This window comes from Styela clava, chromosome 15 (genome assembly GCF_964204865.1).
Source record: "Styela clava chromosome 15, kaStyClav1.hap1.2, whole genome shotgun sequence".
Taxonomy (NCBI): Eukaryota; Metazoa; Chordata; class Ascidiacea; order Stolidobranchia; family Styelidae; genus Styela; species Styela clava.
The window spans coordinates 8,026,331-8,041,478 of record NC_135264.1 but is presented as its reverse complement, the minus strand read 5'-3'; the positions used below and the strand labels follow the sequence as shown (position 1 = coordinate 8,041,478).

At 46.6% G+C, this 15,148-nt stretch overlaps 55 non-coding genes and 20 pseudogenes across 55 annotated transcripts; all 75 read left to right on the top strand.

Annotated features, from left to right (window-relative positions):
* Nucleotides 1-14: 14 nt before the first annotated feature.
* Nucleotides 15-133, top strand: LOC144411948 (5S ribosomal RNA; annotated as a pseudogene).
* Nucleotides 134-214: 81 nt separating this feature from the next.
* Nucleotides 215-333, top strand: LOC144416570 (5S ribosomal RNA). Its single transcript, XR_013472463.1, has one exon. It is a non-coding gene; the product is annotated as a 5S ribosomal RNA (ribosomal RNA).
* An 81-nt stretch (nt 334-414) lies between these two features.
* On the top strand, nt 415-533 carry LOC144413949 (5S ribosomal RNA). The gene has a single exon (XR_013469839.1). It is a non-coding gene; the product is annotated as a 5S ribosomal RNA (ribosomal RNA).
* Nucleotides 534-613: 80 nt separating this feature from the next.
* Nucleotides 614-732, top strand: LOC144416781 (5S ribosomal RNA). Its single transcript, XR_013472674.1, has one exon. It is a non-coding gene; the product is annotated as a 5S ribosomal RNA (ribosomal RNA).
* An 81-nt stretch (nt 733-813) lies between these two features.
* Nucleotides 814-932, top strand: LOC144416825 (5S ribosomal RNA). Its single transcript, XR_013472718.1, has one exon. It is a non-coding gene; the product is annotated as a 5S ribosomal RNA (ribosomal RNA).
* An 81-nt stretch (nt 933-1,013) lies between these two features.
* LOC144412214 (5S ribosomal RNA) lies at nt 1,014-1,132 on the top strand (annotated as a pseudogene).
* Nucleotides 1,133-1,213: 81 nt separating this feature from the next.
* Nucleotides 1,214-1,332, top strand: LOC144416569 (5S ribosomal RNA). The gene has a single exon (XR_013472462.1). It is a non-coding gene; the product is annotated as a 5S ribosomal RNA (ribosomal RNA).
* Nucleotides 1,333-1,413: 81 nt separating this feature from the next.
* Nucleotides 1,414-1,532, top strand: LOC144413948 (5S ribosomal RNA). Its single transcript, XR_013469838.1, has one exon. It is a non-coding gene; the product is annotated as a 5S ribosomal RNA (ribosomal RNA).
* Nucleotides 1,533-1,613: 81 nt separating this feature from the next.
* On the top strand, nt 1,614-1,732 carry LOC144412190 (5S ribosomal RNA; annotated as a pseudogene).
* An 81-nt stretch (nt 1,733-1,813) lies between these two features.
* On the top strand, nt 1,814-1,931 carry LOC144413007 (5S ribosomal RNA; annotated as a pseudogene).
* Nucleotides 1,932-2,012: 81 nt separating this feature from the next.
* Nucleotides 2,013-2,131, top strand: LOC144416986 (5S ribosomal RNA). Its single transcript, XR_013472878.1, has one exon. It is a non-coding gene; the product is annotated as a 5S ribosomal RNA (ribosomal RNA).
* Nucleotides 2,132-2,212: 81 nt separating this feature from the next.
* On the top strand, nt 2,213-2,331 carry LOC144411947 (5S ribosomal RNA; annotated as a pseudogene).
* An 81-nt stretch (nt 2,332-2,412) lies between these two features.
* LOC144416568 (5S ribosomal RNA) lies at nt 2,413-2,531 on the top strand. Its single transcript, XR_013472461.1, has one exon. It is a non-coding gene; the product is annotated as a 5S ribosomal RNA (ribosomal RNA).
* Nucleotides 2,532-2,612: 81 nt separating this feature from the next.
* On the top strand, nt 2,613-2,731 carry LOC144413947 (5S ribosomal RNA). Its single transcript, XR_013469837.1, has one exon. It is a non-coding gene; the product is annotated as a 5S ribosomal RNA (ribosomal RNA).
* Nucleotides 2,732-2,812: 81 nt separating this feature from the next.
* Nucleotides 2,813-2,930, top strand: LOC144413006 (5S ribosomal RNA; annotated as a pseudogene).
* An 81-nt stretch (nt 2,931-3,011) lies between these two features.
* Nucleotides 3,012-3,130, top strand: LOC144416985 (5S ribosomal RNA). Its single transcript, XR_013472877.1, has one exon. It is a non-coding gene; the product is annotated as a 5S ribosomal RNA (ribosomal RNA).
* An 81-nt stretch (nt 3,131-3,211) lies between these two features.
* Nucleotides 3,212-3,330, top strand: LOC144411946 (5S ribosomal RNA; annotated as a pseudogene).
* Nucleotides 3,331-3,411: 81 nt separating this feature from the next.
* Nucleotides 3,412-3,530, top strand: LOC144413946 (5S ribosomal RNA). The gene has a single exon (XR_013469836.1). It is a non-coding gene; the product is annotated as a 5S ribosomal RNA (ribosomal RNA).
* An 85-nt stretch (nt 3,531-3,615) lies between these two features.
* Nucleotides 3,616-3,734, top strand: LOC144416513 (5S ribosomal RNA). The gene has a single exon (XR_013472406.1). It is a non-coding gene; the product is annotated as a 5S ribosomal RNA (ribosomal RNA).
* An 81-nt stretch (nt 3,735-3,815) lies between these two features.
* LOC144415921 (5S ribosomal RNA) lies at nt 3,816-3,934 on the top strand. The gene has a single exon (XR_013471815.1). It is a non-coding gene; the product is annotated as a 5S ribosomal RNA (ribosomal RNA).
* Nucleotides 3,935-4,015: 81 nt separating this feature from the next.
* LOC144415767 (5S ribosomal RNA) lies at nt 4,016-4,134 on the top strand. Its single transcript, XR_013471660.1, has one exon. It is a non-coding gene; the product is annotated as a 5S ribosomal RNA (ribosomal RNA).
* Nucleotides 4,135-4,215: 81 nt separating this feature from the next.
* Nucleotides 4,216-4,334, top strand: LOC144416592 (5S ribosomal RNA). Its single transcript, XR_013472485.1, has one exon. It is a non-coding gene; the product is annotated as a 5S ribosomal RNA (ribosomal RNA).
* Nucleotides 4,335-4,415: 81 nt separating this feature from the next.
* On the top strand, nt 4,416-4,534 carry LOC144414809 (5S ribosomal RNA). Its single transcript, XR_013470699.1, has one exon. It is a non-coding gene; the product is annotated as a 5S ribosomal RNA (ribosomal RNA).
* Nucleotides 4,535-4,615: 81 nt separating this feature from the next.
* Nucleotides 4,616-4,734, top strand: LOC144411938 (5S ribosomal RNA; annotated as a pseudogene).
* An 81-nt stretch (nt 4,735-4,815) lies between these two features.
* Nucleotides 4,816-4,934, top strand: LOC144415881 (5S ribosomal RNA). Its single transcript, XR_013471775.1, has one exon. It is a non-coding gene; the product is annotated as a 5S ribosomal RNA (ribosomal RNA).
* Nucleotides 4,935-5,216: 282 nt separating this feature from the next.
* LOC144413005 (5S ribosomal RNA) lies at nt 5,217-5,334 on the top strand (annotated as a pseudogene).
* Nucleotides 5,335-5,415: 81 nt separating this feature from the next.
* LOC144416984 (5S ribosomal RNA) lies at nt 5,416-5,534 on the top strand. The gene has a single exon (XR_013472876.1). It is a non-coding gene; the product is annotated as a 5S ribosomal RNA (ribosomal RNA).
* An 81-nt stretch (nt 5,535-5,615) lies between these two features.
* On the top strand, nt 5,616-5,734 carry LOC144411945 (5S ribosomal RNA; annotated as a pseudogene).
* Nucleotides 5,735-5,815: 81 nt separating this feature from the next.
* LOC144416567 (5S ribosomal RNA) lies at nt 5,816-5,934 on the top strand. Its single transcript, XR_013472460.1, has one exon. It is a non-coding gene; the product is annotated as a 5S ribosomal RNA (ribosomal RNA).
* Nucleotides 5,935-6,015: 81 nt separating this feature from the next.
* LOC144413945 (5S ribosomal RNA) lies at nt 6,016-6,134 on the top strand. The gene has a single exon (XR_013469835.1). It is a non-coding gene; the product is annotated as a 5S ribosomal RNA (ribosomal RNA).
* Nucleotides 6,135-6,215: 81 nt separating this feature from the next.
* On the top strand, nt 6,216-6,333 carry LOC144413003 (5S ribosomal RNA; annotated as a pseudogene).
* An 81-nt stretch (nt 6,334-6,414) lies between these two features.
* LOC144416983 (5S ribosomal RNA) lies at nt 6,415-6,533 on the top strand. Its single transcript, XR_013472875.1, has one exon. It is a non-coding gene; the product is annotated as a 5S ribosomal RNA (ribosomal RNA).
* An 81-nt stretch (nt 6,534-6,614) lies between these two features.
* LOC144411944 (5S ribosomal RNA) lies at nt 6,615-6,733 on the top strand (annotated as a pseudogene).
* An 81-nt stretch (nt 6,734-6,814) lies between these two features.
* LOC144417472 (5S ribosomal RNA) lies at nt 6,815-6,933 on the top strand (annotated as a pseudogene).
* Nucleotides 6,934-7,014: 81 nt separating this feature from the next.
* On the top strand, nt 7,015-7,133 carry LOC144413944 (5S ribosomal RNA). The gene has a single exon (XR_013469834.1). It is a non-coding gene; the product is annotated as a 5S ribosomal RNA (ribosomal RNA).
* Nucleotides 7,134-7,214: 81 nt separating this feature from the next.
* LOC144413094 (5S ribosomal RNA) lies at nt 7,215-7,333 on the top strand (annotated as a pseudogene).
* An 81-nt stretch (nt 7,334-7,414) lies between these two features.
* Nucleotides 7,415-7,533, top strand: LOC144413943 (5S ribosomal RNA). Its single transcript, XR_013469833.1, has one exon. It is a non-coding gene; the product is annotated as a 5S ribosomal RNA (ribosomal RNA).
* An 81-nt stretch (nt 7,534-7,614) lies between these two features.
* Nucleotides 7,615-7,733, top strand: LOC144416339 (5S ribosomal RNA). The gene has a single exon (XR_013472231.1). It is a non-coding gene; the product is annotated as a 5S ribosomal RNA (ribosomal RNA).
* An 85-nt stretch (nt 7,734-7,818) lies between these two features.
* On the top strand, nt 7,819-7,935 carry LOC144412154 (5S ribosomal RNA; annotated as a pseudogene).
* An 81-nt stretch (nt 7,936-8,016) lies between these two features.
* Nucleotides 8,017-8,135, top strand: LOC144414879 (5S ribosomal RNA). The gene has a single exon (XR_013470770.1). It is a non-coding gene; the product is annotated as a 5S ribosomal RNA (ribosomal RNA).
* An 81-nt stretch (nt 8,136-8,216) lies between these two features.
* LOC144416007 (5S ribosomal RNA) lies at nt 8,217-8,335 on the top strand. The gene has a single exon (XR_013471901.1). It is a non-coding gene; the product is annotated as a 5S ribosomal RNA (ribosomal RNA).
* Nucleotides 8,336-8,416: 81 nt separating this feature from the next.
* LOC144413942 (5S ribosomal RNA) lies at nt 8,417-8,535 on the top strand. The gene has a single exon (XR_013469832.1). It is a non-coding gene; the product is annotated as a 5S ribosomal RNA (ribosomal RNA).
* Nucleotides 8,536-8,616: 81 nt separating this feature from the next.
* LOC144415160 (5S ribosomal RNA) lies at nt 8,617-8,735 on the top strand. Its single transcript, XR_013471052.1, has one exon. It is a non-coding gene; the product is annotated as a 5S ribosomal RNA (ribosomal RNA).
* Nucleotides 8,736-8,816: 81 nt separating this feature from the next.
* LOC144414878 (5S ribosomal RNA) lies at nt 8,817-8,935 on the top strand. The gene has a single exon (XR_013470769.1). It is a non-coding gene; the product is annotated as a 5S ribosomal RNA (ribosomal RNA).
* An 81-nt stretch (nt 8,936-9,016) lies between these two features.
* LOC144413941 (5S ribosomal RNA) lies at nt 9,017-9,135 on the top strand. The gene has a single exon (XR_013469831.1). It is a non-coding gene; the product is annotated as a 5S ribosomal RNA (ribosomal RNA).
* Nucleotides 9,136-9,216: 81 nt separating this feature from the next.
* LOC144415196 (5S ribosomal RNA) lies at nt 9,217-9,335 on the top strand. Its single transcript, XR_013471088.1, has one exon. It is a non-coding gene; the product is annotated as a 5S ribosomal RNA (ribosomal RNA).
* An 81-nt stretch (nt 9,336-9,416) lies between these two features.
* On the top strand, nt 9,417-9,535 carry LOC144413939 (5S ribosomal RNA). Its single transcript, XR_013469829.1, has one exon. It is a non-coding gene; the product is annotated as a 5S ribosomal RNA (ribosomal RNA).
* An 81-nt stretch (nt 9,536-9,616) lies between these two features.
* Nucleotides 9,617-9,735, top strand: LOC144413092 (5S ribosomal RNA; annotated as a pseudogene).
* An 81-nt stretch (nt 9,736-9,816) lies between these two features.
* On the top strand, nt 9,817-9,935 carry LOC144413938 (5S ribosomal RNA). The gene has a single exon (XR_013469828.1). It is a non-coding gene; the product is annotated as a 5S ribosomal RNA (ribosomal RNA).
* An 81-nt stretch (nt 9,936-10,016) lies between these two features.
* LOC144416338 (5S ribosomal RNA) lies at nt 10,017-10,135 on the top strand. Its single transcript, XR_013472230.1, has one exon. It is a non-coding gene; the product is annotated as a 5S ribosomal RNA (ribosomal RNA).
* An 85-nt stretch (nt 10,136-10,220) lies between these two features.
* On the top strand, nt 10,221-10,337 carry LOC144412153 (5S ribosomal RNA; annotated as a pseudogene).
* An 81-nt stretch (nt 10,338-10,418) lies between these two features.
* On the top strand, nt 10,419-10,537 carry LOC144414877 (5S ribosomal RNA). The gene has a single exon (XR_013470768.1). It is a non-coding gene; the product is annotated as a 5S ribosomal RNA (ribosomal RNA).
* An 81-nt stretch (nt 10,538-10,618) lies between these two features.
* Nucleotides 10,619-10,737, top strand: LOC144416005 (5S ribosomal RNA). The gene has a single exon (XR_013471899.1). It is a non-coding gene; the product is annotated as a 5S ribosomal RNA (ribosomal RNA).
* An 81-nt stretch (nt 10,738-10,818) lies between these two features.
* LOC144413937 (5S ribosomal RNA) lies at nt 10,819-10,937 on the top strand. Its single transcript, XR_013469827.1, has one exon. It is a non-coding gene; the product is annotated as a 5S ribosomal RNA (ribosomal RNA).
* Nucleotides 10,938-11,018: 81 nt separating this feature from the next.
* LOC144415158 (5S ribosomal RNA) lies at nt 11,019-11,137 on the top strand. Its single transcript, XR_013471050.1, has one exon. It is a non-coding gene; the product is annotated as a 5S ribosomal RNA (ribosomal RNA).
* An 81-nt stretch (nt 11,138-11,218) lies between these two features.
* On the top strand, nt 11,219-11,337 carry LOC144414876 (5S ribosomal RNA). The gene has a single exon (XR_013470767.1). It is a non-coding gene; the product is annotated as a 5S ribosomal RNA (ribosomal RNA).
* An 81-nt stretch (nt 11,338-11,418) lies between these two features.
* Nucleotides 11,419-11,537, top strand: LOC144413936 (5S ribosomal RNA). The gene has a single exon (XR_013469826.1). It is a non-coding gene; the product is annotated as a 5S ribosomal RNA (ribosomal RNA).
* Nucleotides 11,538-11,618: 81 nt separating this feature from the next.
* Nucleotides 11,619-11,737, top strand: LOC144415195 (5S ribosomal RNA). The gene has a single exon (XR_013471087.1). It is a non-coding gene; the product is annotated as a 5S ribosomal RNA (ribosomal RNA).
* An 81-nt stretch (nt 11,738-11,818) lies between these two features.
* On the top strand, nt 11,819-11,937 carry LOC144413935 (5S ribosomal RNA). The gene has a single exon (XR_013469825.1). It is a non-coding gene; the product is annotated as a 5S ribosomal RNA (ribosomal RNA).
* An 81-nt stretch (nt 11,938-12,018) lies between these two features.
* LOC144413075 (5S ribosomal RNA) lies at nt 12,019-12,137 on the top strand (annotated as a pseudogene).
* Nucleotides 12,138-12,218: 81 nt separating this feature from the next.
* Nucleotides 12,219-12,337, top strand: LOC144414516 (5S ribosomal RNA). Its single transcript, XR_013470406.1, has one exon. It is a non-coding gene; the product is annotated as a 5S ribosomal RNA (ribosomal RNA).
* An 81-nt stretch (nt 12,338-12,418) lies between these two features.
* Nucleotides 12,419-12,537, top strand: LOC144416808 (5S ribosomal RNA). Its single transcript, XR_013472701.1, has one exon. It is a non-coding gene; the product is annotated as a 5S ribosomal RNA (ribosomal RNA).
* Nucleotides 12,538-12,622: 85 nt separating this feature from the next.
* Nucleotides 12,623-12,741, top strand: LOC144415300 (5S ribosomal RNA). The gene has a single exon (XR_013471192.1). It is a non-coding gene; the product is annotated as a 5S ribosomal RNA (ribosomal RNA).
* Nucleotides 12,742-12,822: 81 nt separating this feature from the next.
* On the top strand, nt 12,823-12,941 carry LOC144417495 (5S ribosomal RNA; annotated as a pseudogene).
* An 81-nt stretch (nt 12,942-13,022) lies between these two features.
* Nucleotides 13,023-13,141, top strand: LOC144416989 (5S ribosomal RNA). Its single transcript, XR_013472881.1, has one exon. It is a non-coding gene; the product is annotated as a 5S ribosomal RNA (ribosomal RNA).
* An 81-nt stretch (nt 13,142-13,222) lies between these two features.
* On the top strand, nt 13,223-13,341 carry LOC144416591 (5S ribosomal RNA). Its single transcript, XR_013472484.1, has one exon. It is a non-coding gene; the product is annotated as a 5S ribosomal RNA (ribosomal RNA).
* Nucleotides 13,342-13,422: 81 nt separating this feature from the next.
* Nucleotides 13,423-13,541, top strand: LOC144414481 (5S ribosomal RNA). Its single transcript, XR_013470371.1, has one exon. It is a non-coding gene; the product is annotated as a 5S ribosomal RNA (ribosomal RNA).
* An 81-nt stretch (nt 13,542-13,622) lies between these two features.
* LOC144415157 (5S ribosomal RNA) lies at nt 13,623-13,741 on the top strand. Its single transcript, XR_013471049.1, has one exon. It is a non-coding gene; the product is annotated as a 5S ribosomal RNA (ribosomal RNA).
* Nucleotides 13,742-13,822: 81 nt separating this feature from the next.
* On the top strand, nt 13,823-13,941 carry LOC144413934 (5S ribosomal RNA). The gene has a single exon (XR_013469824.1). It is a non-coding gene; the product is annotated as a 5S ribosomal RNA (ribosomal RNA).
* Nucleotides 13,942-14,022: 81 nt separating this feature from the next.
* On the top strand, nt 14,023-14,141 carry LOC144413933 (5S ribosomal RNA). The gene has a single exon (XR_013469823.1). It is a non-coding gene; the product is annotated as a 5S ribosomal RNA (ribosomal RNA).
* An 81-nt stretch (nt 14,142-14,222) lies between these two features.
* On the top strand, nt 14,223-14,341 carry LOC144413932 (5S ribosomal RNA). The gene has a single exon (XR_013469822.1). It is a non-coding gene; the product is annotated as a 5S ribosomal RNA (ribosomal RNA).
* An 81-nt stretch (nt 14,342-14,422) lies between these two features.
* Nucleotides 14,423-14,541, top strand: LOC144413931 (5S ribosomal RNA). Its single transcript, XR_013469821.1, has one exon. It is a non-coding gene; the product is annotated as a 5S ribosomal RNA (ribosomal RNA).
* An 81-nt stretch (nt 14,542-14,622) lies between these two features.
* On the top strand, nt 14,623-14,741 carry LOC144413100 (5S ribosomal RNA; annotated as a pseudogene).
* An 81-nt stretch (nt 14,742-14,822) lies between these two features.
* LOC144413930 (5S ribosomal RNA) lies at nt 14,823-14,941 on the top strand. The gene has a single exon (XR_013469820.1). It is a non-coding gene; the product is annotated as a 5S ribosomal RNA (ribosomal RNA).
* Nucleotides 14,942-15,022: 81 nt separating this feature from the next.
* Nucleotides 15,023-15,141, top strand: LOC144416336 (5S ribosomal RNA). The gene has a single exon (XR_013472229.1). It is a non-coding gene; the product is annotated as a 5S ribosomal RNA (ribosomal RNA).
* The last annotated feature ends 7 nt before the right edge of the window (nt 15,142-15,148 follow it).

The following is a 15,148-nucleotide window of genomic DNA, read 5'->3' as shown; positions in this document are numbered from 1 at the left end:
ACTACTACTTTATCGCCTACAAGCATACCACGTTGAATGCACCCGTTATCGTTCGATCTCGGAAGTTAAGCAATGTCGGGCTCGGTTAGTACTTGCATGGGTGACCGGCTGGGAATACCGAGTGTCGTAGGCTTTTCGTCGCCGTTTCATTCGATTTTGCTCTATTTTCCAACAACTGCGAAATACAAATAGCCGAATAGACTACTACTTTATCGCCTACAACCATACCACGTTGAATGCACCCGATCTCGTTCGATCTCGGAAGTTAAGCAATGTCTGGCTCGGTTAGTACTTGCATGGGTGACCGGCTGGGAATACCGAGTGTCGTAGGCTTTTCGTCGCCGTTTCATTCGATTTTGCTCTGTTTTCCAACAACTGCTAAATACAAATAGCCGAATAGACTACTACTTTATCGCCTACAACCATACCACGTTGAATGCACCCGATCTCGTTCGATCTCGGAAGTTAAGCAATGTCGGGCTCGGTTAGTACTTGCATGGGTGACCGGCTGGGAATACCGAGTGTCGTAGGCTTTTTGTCGCGTTTCATTCGATTTTGCTTTGTTTTCCAACAACTGCGAAATACAAATAGCCGAATAGACCACTACTTTATCGCCTACAACCATACCACGTTGAATGCACCCGATCTCGCTCGATCTCGGAAGTTAAGCAATGTCGGGCTCGGTTAGTACTTGCATGGGTGACCGGCAGGGAATACCGAGTGTCGTAGGCTTTTCGTCGCCGTTTCATTCGATTTTGCTCTGTTTTCCAACAACTGCGAAATACAAATAGCCGAATAGACGACTACTTTATCGCCTACAACCATACCACGTTGAATGCACCCGATCTCGTTCGATCTCGGAAGTTAAGCAATGTCGCGCTCGGTTAGTACTTGCATGGGTGACCGGCTGGGAATACCGAGTGTCGTAGGCTTTTTTTCGCCGTTTCATTCGATTTTGCTCTGTTTTCCAACAACTGCGAAATACAAATAGCCGAATAGACTACTACTTTATCGCCTACAACCATAACACGTTGAATGCACCCGTTATCGTTCGATCTCGGAAGTTAAGCAATGTCGGGCTCGGTTAGTACTTGCATGGGTGACCGGCTGGGAATACCGAGTGTCGTAGGCTTTTCGTCGCCGTTTCATTCGATTTTGCTCTATTTTCCAACAACTGCGAAATACAAATAGCCGAATAGACTACTACTTTATCGCCTACAACCATACCACGTTGAATGCACCCGATCTCGTTCGATCTCGGAAGTTAAGCAATGTCTGGCTCGGTTAGTACTTGCATGGGTGACCGGCTGGGAATACCGAGTGTCGTAGGCTTTTCGTCGCCGTTTCATTCGATTTTGCTCTGTTTTCCAACAACTGCTAAATACAAATAGCCGAATAGACTACTACTTTATCGCCTACAACCATACCACGTTGAATGCACCCGATCTCGTTCGATCTCGGAAGTTAAGCAATGTCGGGCTCGGTTAGTACTTGCATGGGTGACCGGCTGGGAATACCGAGTGTCGTAGGCTTTTCGTCGCCGTTTCATTCGATTTTGCTCTGTTTTCCAACAACTGCGAAATACAAATAGCCGAATAGACTACTACTTTATCGCCTACAACCATACCACGTTGAATGCACCCGTTATCGTTCGATGTCGGAAGTTAAGCAATGTCGGGCTCGGTTAGTACTTGCATGGGTGACCGGCTGGGAATACCGAGTGTCGTAGGCTTTTCGTCGCCGTTTCATTCGATTTTGCTCTGTTTTCCAACAATTGCGAAATACAAATAGCCGAATAGACTACTACTTTATCGCCTACAACCATACCACGTTGAATGCACCCGATCTCGTCGATCTCGGAAGTTGAGCAATGTCGGGTTCGGTTAGTACTTGCATGGGTGACAGGCTGGGAATACCGAGTGTCGTAAGCTTTTCGTCGTCGTTTCATTCGATTTTGCTGTGTTTTCTAACAACTGCGAAATACAAATAGCCGAATAGACTACTACTTCATCGCCTACAACCATACCACGTTGAATGCTCCCGATCTTGTTCGATCTCGGAAGTTAAGCAATGACGGGCTTGGTTAGTACTTGCATGGGTGACCGGCTGGGAATACCGAGTGTCGTAGGCTTTTCGTCGCCGTTTCATTCGATTTTGCTCTGTTTTCCAACAACTGCGAAATACAAATAGCCGAATAGACTACTACTTTATCGCCTACAAGCATACCACGTTGAATGCACCCGTTATCGTTCGATCTCGGAAGTTAAGCAATGTCGGGCTCGGTTAGTACTTGCATGGGTGACCGGCTGGGAATACCGAGTGTCGTAGGCTTTTCGTCGCCGTTTCATTCGATTTTGCTCTATTTTCCAACAACTGCGAAATACAAATAGCCGAATAGACTACTACTTTATCGCCTACAACCATACCACGTTGAATGCACCCGATCTCGTTCGATCTCGGAAGTTAAGCAATGTCTGGCTCGGTTAGTACTTGCATGGGTGACCGGCTGGGAATACCGAGTGTCGTAGGCTTTTCGTCGCCGTTTCATTCGATTTTGCTCTGTTTTCCAACAACTGCTAAATACAAATAGCCGAATAGACTACTACTTTATCGCCTACAACCATACCACGTTGAATGCACCCGATCTCGTTCGATCTCGGAAGTTAAGCAATGTCGGGCTCGGTTAGTACTTGCATGGGTGACCGGCTGGGAATACCGAGTGTCGTAGGCTTTTCGTCGCCGTTTCATTCGATTTTGCTCTGTTTTCCAACAACTGCGAAATACAAATAGCCGAATAGACTACTACTTTATCGCCTACAACCATACCACGTTGAATGCACCCGATCTCGTCGATCTCGGAAGTTGAGCAATGTCGGGTTCGGTTAGTACTTGCATGGGTGACAGGCTGGGAATACCGAGTGTCGTAAGCTTTTCGTCGTCGTTTCATTCGATTTTGCTGTGTTTTCTAACAACTGCGAAATACAAATAGCCGAATAGACTACTACTTCATCGCCTACAACCATACCACGTTGAATGCTCCCGATCTTGTTCGATCTCGGAAGTTAAGCAATGACGGGCTTGGTTAGTACTTGCATGGGTGACCGGCTGGGAATACCGAGTGTCGTAGGCTTTTCGTCGCCGTTTCATTCGATTTTGCTCTGTTTTCCAACAACTGCGAAATACAAATAGCCGAATAGACTACTACTTTATCGCCTACAAGCATACCACGTTGAATGCACCCGTTATCGTTCGATCTCGGAAGTTAAGCAATGTCGGGCTCGGTTAGTACTTGCATGGGTGACCGGCTGGGAATACCGAGTGTCGTAGGCTTTTCGTCGCCGTTTCATTCGATTTTGCTCTGTTTTCCAACAACTGCTAAATACAAATAGCCGAATAGACTACTACTTTATCGCCTACAACCATACCACGTTGAATGCACCCGATCTCGTTCGATCTCGGAAGTTAAGCAATGTCGGGCTCGGTTAGTACTTGCATGGGTGACCGGCTGGGAATACCGAGTGTCGTAGGCTTTTTTTTCGTCGCCGTTCCATTCGTTTTTTCTCTGTTTTCTAACAACTGCAAAATACAAATAACAGAACAGACTACTACTTTATCGACTACAACCATACCACGTTGAATGCACCCGATCTCGTTCGATCTCGGAAGTTAAGCAATGTCGGGCTCGGTTAGTACTTGCATGGGTGACCGGCAGGGAATACCGAGTGTCGTAGGCTTTTCGTCGCCGCTTCATTCGATTTTGCTCTGTTTTCCAACAACTGCAAAATACAAATAGCCGAATAGACTACTACTTTATCGCCTACAACCATACCACGTTGAATGCACTCGATCTCGTTCGATCTCGGAAGTTAAGCAATGTCGGGCTCGGTTAGTACTTGCATGGGTGTCCAGCTGGGAATACCGAGTGTCGTAGGCTTTTCGTCGCCGTTTCATTCGATTTTGCTCTGTTTTCCAACAACTGCGAAATACAAATAGCCGAATAGACTACTACTTTATCGCCTACAACCATACCACGTTGAATGCACCCGATCTCGTTCGATCTCGGAAGTTAAGCAATGTCGGGCTCGGTTAGTACTTGCATGGCTGACCGGCTGGGAATACCGAGTGTCGTAGGCTTTTCGTCGCCGTTTCATTCGATTTTGCTCTGTTTTCCAACAACTGCGAAATACAAATAGCCGAATAGACTACTTCTTTATCGCCTAAAACCATACCACGTTGAATGCACCCGATCTCGTTCGATCTCGGAAGTTAAGCAATGTCGGGCTCGGTTAGTACTTGCATGGGTGACCGGCTGGGAATACCGAGTGTCGTAGGCTTTTTGTCGCCGTTTCATTCGATTTTGCTCTGTTTTCCAACAACTGCGAAATACAAATAGCCGAATAGACTACTACTTTATCGCCTACAACCATACCACGTTGAATGCACCCGATCTCGTTCGATCTCGGAAGTTAAGCAATGTCGGGCTCGGTTAGTACTTGCATGGGTGACCGGCTGGGAATACCGAGTGTCGTGGGCTTTTTGTCGCCGTTTCATTCGATTTTGCTCTGTTTTCCAACAACTGCGAAATACAAATAGCCGAATACACTACTACTTTATCGCCTACAACCATACCACGTTGAATGCACCCGTTATCGTTCGATCTCGGAAGTTAAGCAATGTCGGGCTCGGTTACTACTTGCATGGGTGACCGGCTGGGAATACCGAGTGTCGTAGGCTTTTCGTCGCCGTTTCATTCGATTTTGCTCTGTTTTCCAACAACTGCGAAATACAAATAGCCGAATAGACTACTACTTTATCGCCTACAACTATACCACGTTGAATGCACCCGATCTCGTTCGATCTCGGAAGTTAAGCAATGTCGGGCTCGGTTAGTACTTGCATGGGTGACCGGCTGGGAATACCGAGTGTCGTAGTCTTTTTGTCGCCGTTTCATTCGATTTTGCTCTGTTTTCCAACAACTGCAAAATACAAATAGCCGAATAGACTACTACTTTATCGCCTACAACCACACCACGTTGAATGCACCCGTTATCGTTCGATCTCGGAAGTTAAGCAATGTCAGTTGCATGTATGTACTTGCATGGGTGACCGGCTGGGAATACCGAGTGTCGTAGGCTTTTCGTCGCCGTTTCATTCGATTTTGCTCTGTTTTCCAACAATTGCGAAATACAAATAGCCGAATAGACTACTACTTTATCGCCTACAACCATACCACGTTGAATGCACCCGATCTCGTCGATCTCGGAAGTTGAGCAATGTCGGGTTCGGTTAGTACTTGCATGGGTGACAGGCTGGGAATACCGAGTGTCGTAAGCTTTTCGTCGTCGTTTCATTCGATTTTGCTGTGTTTTCTAACAACTGCGAAATACAAATAGCCGAATAGACTACTACTTCATCGCCTACAACCATACCACGTTGAATGCTCCCGATCTTGTTCGATCTCGGAAGTTAAGCAATGACGGGCTTGGTTAGTACTTGCATGGGTGACCGGCTGGGAATACCGAGTGTCGTAGGCTTTTCGTCGCCGTTTCATTCGATTTTGCTCTGTTTTCCAACAACTGCGAAATACAAATAGCCGAATAGACTACTACTTTATCGCCTACAAGCATACCACGTTGAATGCACCCGTTATCGTTCGATCTCGGAAGTTAAGCAATGTCGGGCTCGGTTAGTACTTGCATGGGTGACCGGCTGGGAATACCGAGTGTCGTAGGCTTTTCGTCGCCGTTTCATTCGATTTTGCTCTATTTTCCAACAACTGCGAAATACAAATAGCCGAATAGACTACTACTTTATCGCCTACAACCATACCACGTTGAATGCACCCGATCTCGTTCGATCTCGGAAGTTAAGCAATGTCTGGCTCGGTTAGTACTTGCATGGGTGACCGGCTGGGAATACCGAGTGTCGTAGGCTTTTCGTCGCCGTTTCATTCGATTTTGCTCTGTTTTCCAACAACTGCTAAATACAAATAGCCGAATAGACTACTACTTTATCGCCTACAACCATACCACGTTGAATGCACCCGATCTCGTTCGATCTCGGAAGTTAAGCAATGTCGGGCTCGGTTAGTACTTGCATGGGTGACCGGCTGGGAATACCGAGTGTCGTAGGCTTTTCGTCGCCGTTTCATTCGATTTTGCTCTGTTTTCCAACAACTGCGAAATACAAATAGCCGAATAGACTACTACTTTATCGCCTACAACCATACCACGTTGAATGCACCCGATCTCGTCGATCTCGGAAGTTGAGCAATGTCGGGTTCGGTTAGTACTTGCATGGGTGACAGGCTGGGAATACCGAGTGTCGTAAGCTTTTCGTCGTCGTTTCATTCGATTTTGCTGTGTTTTCTAACAACTGCGAAATACAAATAGCCGAATAGACTACTACTTCATCGCCTACAACCATACCACGTTGAATGCTCCCGATCTTGTTCGATCTCGGAAGTTAAGCAATGACGGGCTTGGTTAGTACTTGCATGGGTGACCGGCTGGGAATACCGAGTGTCGTAGGCTTTTCGTCGCCGTTTCATTCGATTTTGCTCTGTTTTCCAACAACTGCGAAATACAAATAGCCGAATAGACTACTACTTTATCGCCTACAAGCATACCACGTTGAATGCACCCGTTATCGTTCGATCTCGGAAGTTAAGCAATGTCGGGCTCGGTTAGTACTTGCATGGGTGACCGGCTGGGAATACCGAGTGTCGTAGGCTTTTCGTCGCCGTTTCATTCGATTTTGCTCTATTTTCCAACAACTGCGAAATACAAATAGCCGAATAGACTACTACTTTATCGCATACAACCATACCACGTTGAATGCACCCGATCTCGTTCGATCTCGGAAGTTAAGCAATGTCTGGCTCGGTTAGTACTTGCATGGGTGACCGGCTGGGAATACCGAGTGTCGTAGGCTTTTCGTCGCCGTTTCATTCGATTTTGCTCTGTTTTCCAACAACTGCTAAATACAAATAGCCGAATAGACTACTACTTTATCGCCTACAACCATACCACGTTGAATGCACCCGATCTCGTTCGATCTCGGAAGTTAAGCAATGTCGGGCTCGGTTAGTACTTGCATGGGTGACCGGCTGGGAATACCGAGTGTCGTAGGCTTTTCGTCGCCGTTTCATTCGATTTTGCTCTGTTTTCCAACAACTGCGAAATACAAATAGCCGAATAGACTACTACTTTATCGCCTACAACCATACCACGTTGAATGCACCCGTTATCGTTCGATGTTGGAAGTTAAGCAATATCTGGCTCGGTTAGTACTTGCATGGGTGACCGGCTGGGAATACCGAGTGTCGTAGGCTTTTCGTCGCCGTTTCATTCGATTTTGCTCTGTTTTCCAACAACTGCTAAATACAAATAGCCGAATAGACTACTACTTTATCGCCTACAACCATACCACGTTGAATGCACCCGATCTCGTTCGATCTCGGAAGTTAAGCAATGTCGGGCTCGGTTAGTACTTGCATGGGTGACCGGCTGGGAATACCGAGTGTCGTAGGCTTTTCGTCGCCGTTTCATTCGATTTTGCTCTGTTTTCCAACAACTGCGAAATACAAATAGCCAAATAGACTACTACTTTATTGCCTACAACCATACCACGTTGAATGCACCCGATCTCGTTCGATCCCGGAAGTTAAGCAATGTCGGGCTCGGTTAGTACTTGCATGGGTGACCGGCTGGGAATACCGAGTGTCGTAGGCTTTTTTTTCGTCGCCGTTCCATTCGTTTTTTCTCTGTTTTCTAACAACTGCAAAATACAAATAGCAGAACAGACTACTACTTTATCGACTACAACCATACCACGTTGAATGCACCCGATCTCGTTCGATCTCGGAAGAAGCAATGTCGGGCTCGGTTAGTACTTGCATGGGTGACCGGCTGGGAATACCGAGTGTCGTAGGCTTTTCGTCGCCGCTTCATTCGATTTTGCTCTGTTTTCCAACAACTGCAAAATACAAATAGCCGAATAGACTACTACTTTATCGCCTACAACCATACCACGTTGAATGCACTCGATCTCGTTCGATCTCGGAAGTTAAGCAATGTCGGGCTCGGTTAGTACTTGCATGGGTGACCGGCTGGGAATACCGAGTGTCGTAGGCTTTTCGTCGCCGTTTCATTCGATTTTGCTCTGTTTTCCAACAACTGCGAAATACAAATAGCCGAATAGACTACTACTTTATCGCCTACAACCATACCACGTTGAATGCACCCGATCTCGTTCGATCTCAGAAGTTAAGCAATGTCGGGCTCGGTTAGTACTTGCATGGGTGACCGGCTGGGAATACCGAGTGTCGTAGGCTTTTCGTCGCCGTTTCATTCGATTTTGCTCTGTTTTCCAACAACTGCGAAATACAAATAGCCGAATAGACTACTTCTTTATCGCCTACAACCATACCACGTTGAATGCACCCGATCTCGTTCGATCTCGGAAGTTAAGCAATGTCGGGCTCGGTTAGTACTTGCATGGGTGACCGGCTGGGAATACCGAGTGTCGTAGGCTTTTTGTCGCCGTTTCATTCGATTTTGCTCTGTTTTCCAACAACTGCGAAATACAAATAGCCGAATAGACTACTTCTTTATCGCCTACAACCATACCACGTTGAATGCACCCGATCTCGTTCGATCTCGGAAGTTAAGCAATGTCGGGCTCGGTTAGTACTTGCATGGGTGACCGGCTGGGAATACTGAGTGTCGTAGGCTTTTCGTCGCCGTTTCATTCGATTTTGCTCTGTTTTCCAAAAACTGCAAAATACAAATAGCCGAATAGACTACTACTTTATCGCCTACAACCATACCACGTTGAATGCACTCGATCTCGTTCGATCTCGGAAGTTAAGCAATGTCGGGCTCGGTTAGTACTTGCATGGGTGACCGGCTGGGAATACCGAGTGTCGTAGGCTTTCCGTCGCCGTTTCATTCGATTTTGCTCTGTTTTCCAACAACTGCGAAATACAAATAGCCGAATAGACTACTACTTTATCGCCTACAACCATACCACGTTGAATGCACCCGATCTCGTTCGATCTCGGAAGTTAAGCAATGTCGGGCTCGGTTAGTACTTGCATGGGTGACCGGCTGGGAATACCGAGTGTCGTAGGCTTTTCGTCGCCGTTTCATTCGATTTTGCTCTGTTTTCCAACAACTGCGAAATACAAATAGCCGAATAGACTACTTCTTTATCGCCTACAACCATACCACGTTGAATGCACCCGATCTCGTTCGATCTCGGAAGTTAAGCAATGTCGGGCTCGGTTAGTACTTGCATGGGTGACCGGCTGGGAATACCGAGGGTCGTAGGCTTTTTGTCGCCGTTTTATTCGATTTTGCTCTGTTTTCCAACAACTGCTAAATACAAATAGCCGAATAGACTACTACTTTATCGCCTACAACCATACCACGTTGAATGCACCCGATCTCGTTCGATCTCGGAAGTTAAGCAATGTCGGGCTCGGTTAGTACTTGCATGGGTGACCGGCTGGGAATACCGAGTGTCGTAGGCTTTTCGTCGCCGTTTCATTCGATTTTGCTCTGTTTTCCAACAACTGCGAAATACAAATAGCCGAATAGACTACTACTTTATCGCCTACAACCATACCACGTTGAATGCACCCGTTATCGTTCGATGTTGGAAGTTAAGCAATATCTGGCTCGGTTAGTACTTGCATGGGTGACCGGCTGGGAATACCGAGTGTCGTAGGCTTTTCGTCGCCGTTTCATTCGATTTTGCTCTGTTTTCCAACAACTGCTAAATACAAATAGCCGAATAGACTACTACTTTATCGCCTACAACCATACCACGTTGAATGCACCCGATCTCGTTCGATCTCGGAAGTTAAGCAATGTCGGGCTCGGTTAGTACTTGCATGGGTGACCGGCTGGGAATACCGAGTGTCGTAGGCTTTTCGTCGCCGTTTCATTCGATTTTGCTCTGTTTTCCAACAACTGCGAAATACAAATAGCCAAATAGACTACTACTTTATTGCCTACAACCATACCACGTTGAATGCACCCGATCTCGTTCGATCCCGGAAGTTAAGCAATGTCGGGCTCGGTTAGTACTTGCATGGGTGACCGGCTGGGAATACCGAGTGTCGTAGGCTTTTTTTTCGTCGCCGTTCCATTCGTTTTTTCTCTGTTTTCTAACAACTGCAAAATACAAATAGCAGAACAGACTACTACTTTATCGACTACAACCATACCACGTTGAATGCACCCGATCTCGTTCGATCTCGGAAGAAGCAATGTCGGGCTCGGTTAGTACTTGCATGGGTGACCGGCTGGGAATACCGAGTGTCGTAGGCTTTTCGTCGCCGCTTCATTCGATTTTGCTCTGTTTTCCAACAACTGCAAAATACAAATAGCCGAATAGACTACTACTTTATCGCCTACAACCATACCACGTTGAATGCACTCGATCTCGTTCGATCTCGGAAGTTAAGCAATGTCGGGCTCGGTTAGTACTTGCATGGGTGACCGGCTGGGAATACCGAGTGTCGTAGGCTTTTCGTCGCCGTTTCATTCGATTTTGCTCTGTTTTCCAACAACTGCGAAATACAAATAGCCGAATAGACTACTACTTTATCGCCTACAACCATACCACGTTGAATGCACCCGATCTCGTTCGATCTCAGAAGTTAAGCAATGTCGGGCTCGGTTAGTACTTGCATGGGTGACCGGCTGGGAATACCGAGTGTCGTAGGCTTTTCGTCGCCGTTTCATTCGATTTTGCTCTGTTTTCCAACAACTGCGAAATACAAATAGCCGAATAGACTACTTCTTTATCGCCTACAACCATACCACGTTGAATGCACCCGATCTCGTTCGATCTCGGAAGTTAAGCAATGTCGGGCTCGGTTAGTACTTGCATGGGTGACCGGCTGGGAATACCGAGTGTCGTAGGCTTTTTGTCGCCGTTTCATTCGATTTTGCTCTGTTTTCCAACAACTGCGAAATACAAATAGCCGAATAGACTACTTCTTTATCGCCTACAACCATACCACGTTGAATGCACCCGATCTCGTTCGATCTCGGAAGTTAAGCAATGTCGGGCTCGGTTAGTACTTGCATGGGTGACCGGCTGGGAATACTGAGTGTCGTAGGCTTTTCGTCGCCGTTTCATTCGATTTTGCTCTGTTTTCCAAAAACTGCAAAATACAAATAGCCGAATAGACTACTACTTTATCGCCTACAACCATACCACGTTGAATGCACTCGATCTCGTTCGATCTCGGAAGTTAAGCAATGTCGGGCTCGGTTAGTACTTGCATGGGTGACCGGCTGGGAATACCGAGTGTCGTAGGCTTTCCGTCGCCGTTTCATTCGATTTTGCTCTGTTTTCCAACAACTGCGAAATACAAATAGCCGAATAGACTACTACTTTATCGCCTACAACCATACCACGTTGAATGCACCCGATCTCGTTCGATCTCGGAAGTTAAGCAATGTCGGGCTCGGTTAGTACTTGCATGGGTGACCGGCTGGGAATACCGAGTGTCGTAGGCTTTTCGTCGCCGTTTCATTCGATTTTGCTCTGTTTTCCAACAACTGCGAAATACAAATAGCCGAATAGACTACTTCTTTATCGCCTACAACCATACCACGTTGAATGCACCCGATCTCGTTCGATCTCGGAAGTTAAGCAATGTCGGGCTCGGTTAGTACTTGCATGGGTGACCGGCTGGGAATACCGAGGGTCGTAGGCTTTTTGTCGCCGTTTTATTCGATTTTGCTCTGTTTTCCAACAACTGCTAAATACAAATAGCCGAATAGACTACTACTTTATCGCCTACAACCATACCACGTTGAATGCACCCGATCTCGTTCGATCTCGGAAGTTAAGCAATGTCGGGCTCGGTTAGTACTTGCATGGGTGACCGGCTGGGAATACCGAGTGTCGTAGGCTTTTCGTCGCCGTTTCATTCGATTTTGCTCTGTTTTCCAACAACTGCGAAATACAAATAGCCGAATAGACTACTACTTTATCGCCTACAACCATACCACGTTGAATGCACCCGTTATCGTTCGATGTCGGAAGTTAAGCAATATCTGGCTCGGTTAGTACTTGCATGGGTGACCGGCTGAGAATACCGAGTGTCGTAGGCTTTTCGTCCACGTTTCATTCGATTTTGCTCTGTTTTATAACAACTGCTAAATACAAATAGCCGAATAGACTACTACTTTATCGCCTACAACCATACCACGTTGAATGCACCCGATCTCGTTCGATCTCGGAAGTTAAGCAATGTCGGGCTCGGTTAGTACTTGCATGGGTGACCGGCTGAGAATACCGAGTGTCGTAGGCTTTTATTCGCCGTTTCATTCGATTTTGCTCTGTTTTCCAACAACTGCGAAATACAAAAAGCCGAATAGACTACTACTTTATTGCCTACAATCATACCACGTTGAATGCACCCGATCTCGTTCGATCCCGGAAGTTAAGCAATGTCGGGCTCGGTTAGTACTTGCATGGGTGACCGGCTGGGAATACCGAGTGTCGTAGGCTTTTTTTTCGTCGCCGTTCCATTCGTTTTTTCTCTGTTTTCTAACAACTGCAAAATACAAATAACAGAACAGACTACTACTTTATCGACTACAACCATACCACGTTGAATGCACCCGATCTCGTTCGATCTCGGAAGTTAAGCAATGTCGGGCTCGGTTAGTACTTGCATGGGTGACCGGCTGGGAATACCGAGTGTCGTAGGCTTTTCGTCGCCGCTTCATTCGATTTTGCTCTGTTTTCCAACAACTGCAAAATACAAATAGCCGAATAGACTACTACTTTATCGCCTACAACCATACCACGTTGAATGCACTCGTTCTCGTTCGATCTCGGAAGTTAAGCAATGTCGGGCTCGGTTAGTACTTGCATGGGTGTCCAGCTGGGAATACCGAGTGTCGTAGGCTTTTCGTCGCCGTTTCATTCGATTTTGCTCTGTTTTCCAACAACTGCGAAATACAAATAGCCGAATAGACTACTACTTTATCGCCTACAACCATACCACGTTGAATGCACCCGATCTCGTTCGATCTCGGAAGTTAAGCAATGTCGGGCTCGGTTAGTACTTGCAAGGCTGACCGGCTGGGAATACCGAGTGTCGTAGGCTTTTCGTCGCCGTTTCATTCGATTTTGCTCTGTTTTCCAACAACTGCGAAATACAAATAGCCGAATAGACTACTTCTTTATCGCCTAAAACCATACCACGTTGAATGCACCCGATCTCGTTCGATCTCGGAAGTTAAGCAATGTCGGGCTCGGTTAGTACTTGCATGGGTGACCGGCTGGGAATACCGAGTGTCGTAGGCTTTTTGTCGCCGTTTCATTCGATTTTGCTCTGTTTTCCAACAACTGCGAAATACAAATAGCCGAATAGACTACTACTTTATCGCCTACAACCATACCACGTTGAATGCACCCGATCTCGTTTGATCTCGGAAGTTAAGCAATGTCGGGCTCGGTTAGTACTTGCATGGGTGACCGGCTGGGAATACCGAGTGTCGTAGGCTTTTCGTCGCCGTTTCATTCGATTTTGCTCTGTTTTCCAACAACTGCGAAATACAAATAGCCGAATAGACTACTACTTTATCGCCTACAACCATACCACGTTGAATGCACCCGATCTCGTTCGATCTCGGAAGTTAAGCAATGTCGGGCTCGGTTAGTACTTGCATGGGTGACCGGCTGGGAATACTGAGTGTCGTAGGCTTTTCGTCGCCGTTTCATTCGATTTTGCTCTGTTTTCCAACAACTGCAAAATACAAATAGCCGAATAGACTACTACTTTATCGCCTACAACCATACCACGTTGAATGCACCCGATCTCGTTCGATCTCGGAAGTTAAGCAATGTCGGGCTCGGTTAGTACTTGCATGGGTGACCGGCTGGGAATACCGAGTGTCGTAGGCTTTTCGTCGCCGTTTCATTCGATTTTGCTCTGTTTTCCAACAACTGCGAAATACAAATAGCCGAATAGACTACTACTTTATCGCCTACAACCATACCACGTTGAATGCACCCGATCTCGTTCGATCTCGGAAGTTAAGCAATGTCGGGCTCGGTTAGTACTTGCATGGGTGACCGGCTGGGAATACCGAGTGTCGTAGGCTTTTCGTCGCCGTTTCATTCGATTTTGCTCTGTTTTCCAACAACTGCGAAATACAAATAGCCGAATAGACTACTTCTTTATCGCCTACAACCATACCACGTTGAATGCACCCGATCTCGTTCGATCTCGGAAGTTAAGCAATGTCGGGCTCGGTTAGTACTTGCATGGGTGACCGGCTGGGAATACCGAGTGTCGTAGGCTTTTTGTCGCCGTTTCATTCGATTTTGCTCTGTTTTCCAACAACTGCTAAATACAAATAGCCGAATAGACTACTACTTTATCGCCTACAACCATACCACGTTGAATGCACCCGATCTCGTTCGATCTCGGAAGTTAAGCAATGTCGGGCTCGGTTAGTACTTGCATGGGTGACCGGCTGGGAATACCGAGTGTCGTAGGCTTTTCGTCGCCGTTTCATTCGATTTTGCTCTGTTTTCCAACAACTGCGAAATACAAATAGCCGAATAGACTACTACTTTATCGCCTACAACCCTACCACGTTGAATGCACCCGTTATCGTTCGATGTCGGAAGTTAAGCAATATCTGGCTCGGTTAGTACTTGCATGGGTGACCGGCTGAGAATACCGAGTGTCGTAGGCTTTTCGTCGCCGTTTCATTCGATTTTGCTCTGTTTTCCAACAACTGCTAAATACAAATAGCCGAATAGACTACTACTTTATCGCCTACAACCATACCACGTTGAATGCACCCGATCTCGTTCGATCTCGGAAGTTAAGCAATGTCGGGCTCGGTTAGTACTTGCATGGGTGACCGGCTGGGAATACCGAGTGTCGTAGGCTTTTCGTCGCCGTTTCATTCGATTTTGCTCTGTTTTCCAACAACTGCGAAATACAAATAGCCGAATAGACTACTACTTTATTGCCTACAACCATACCACGTTGAATGCACCCGATCTCGTTCGATCCCGGAAGTTAAGCAATGTCGGGCTCGGTTAGTACTTGCATGGGTGACCGGCTGGGAATACCGAGTGTCGTAGGCTTTTTTTT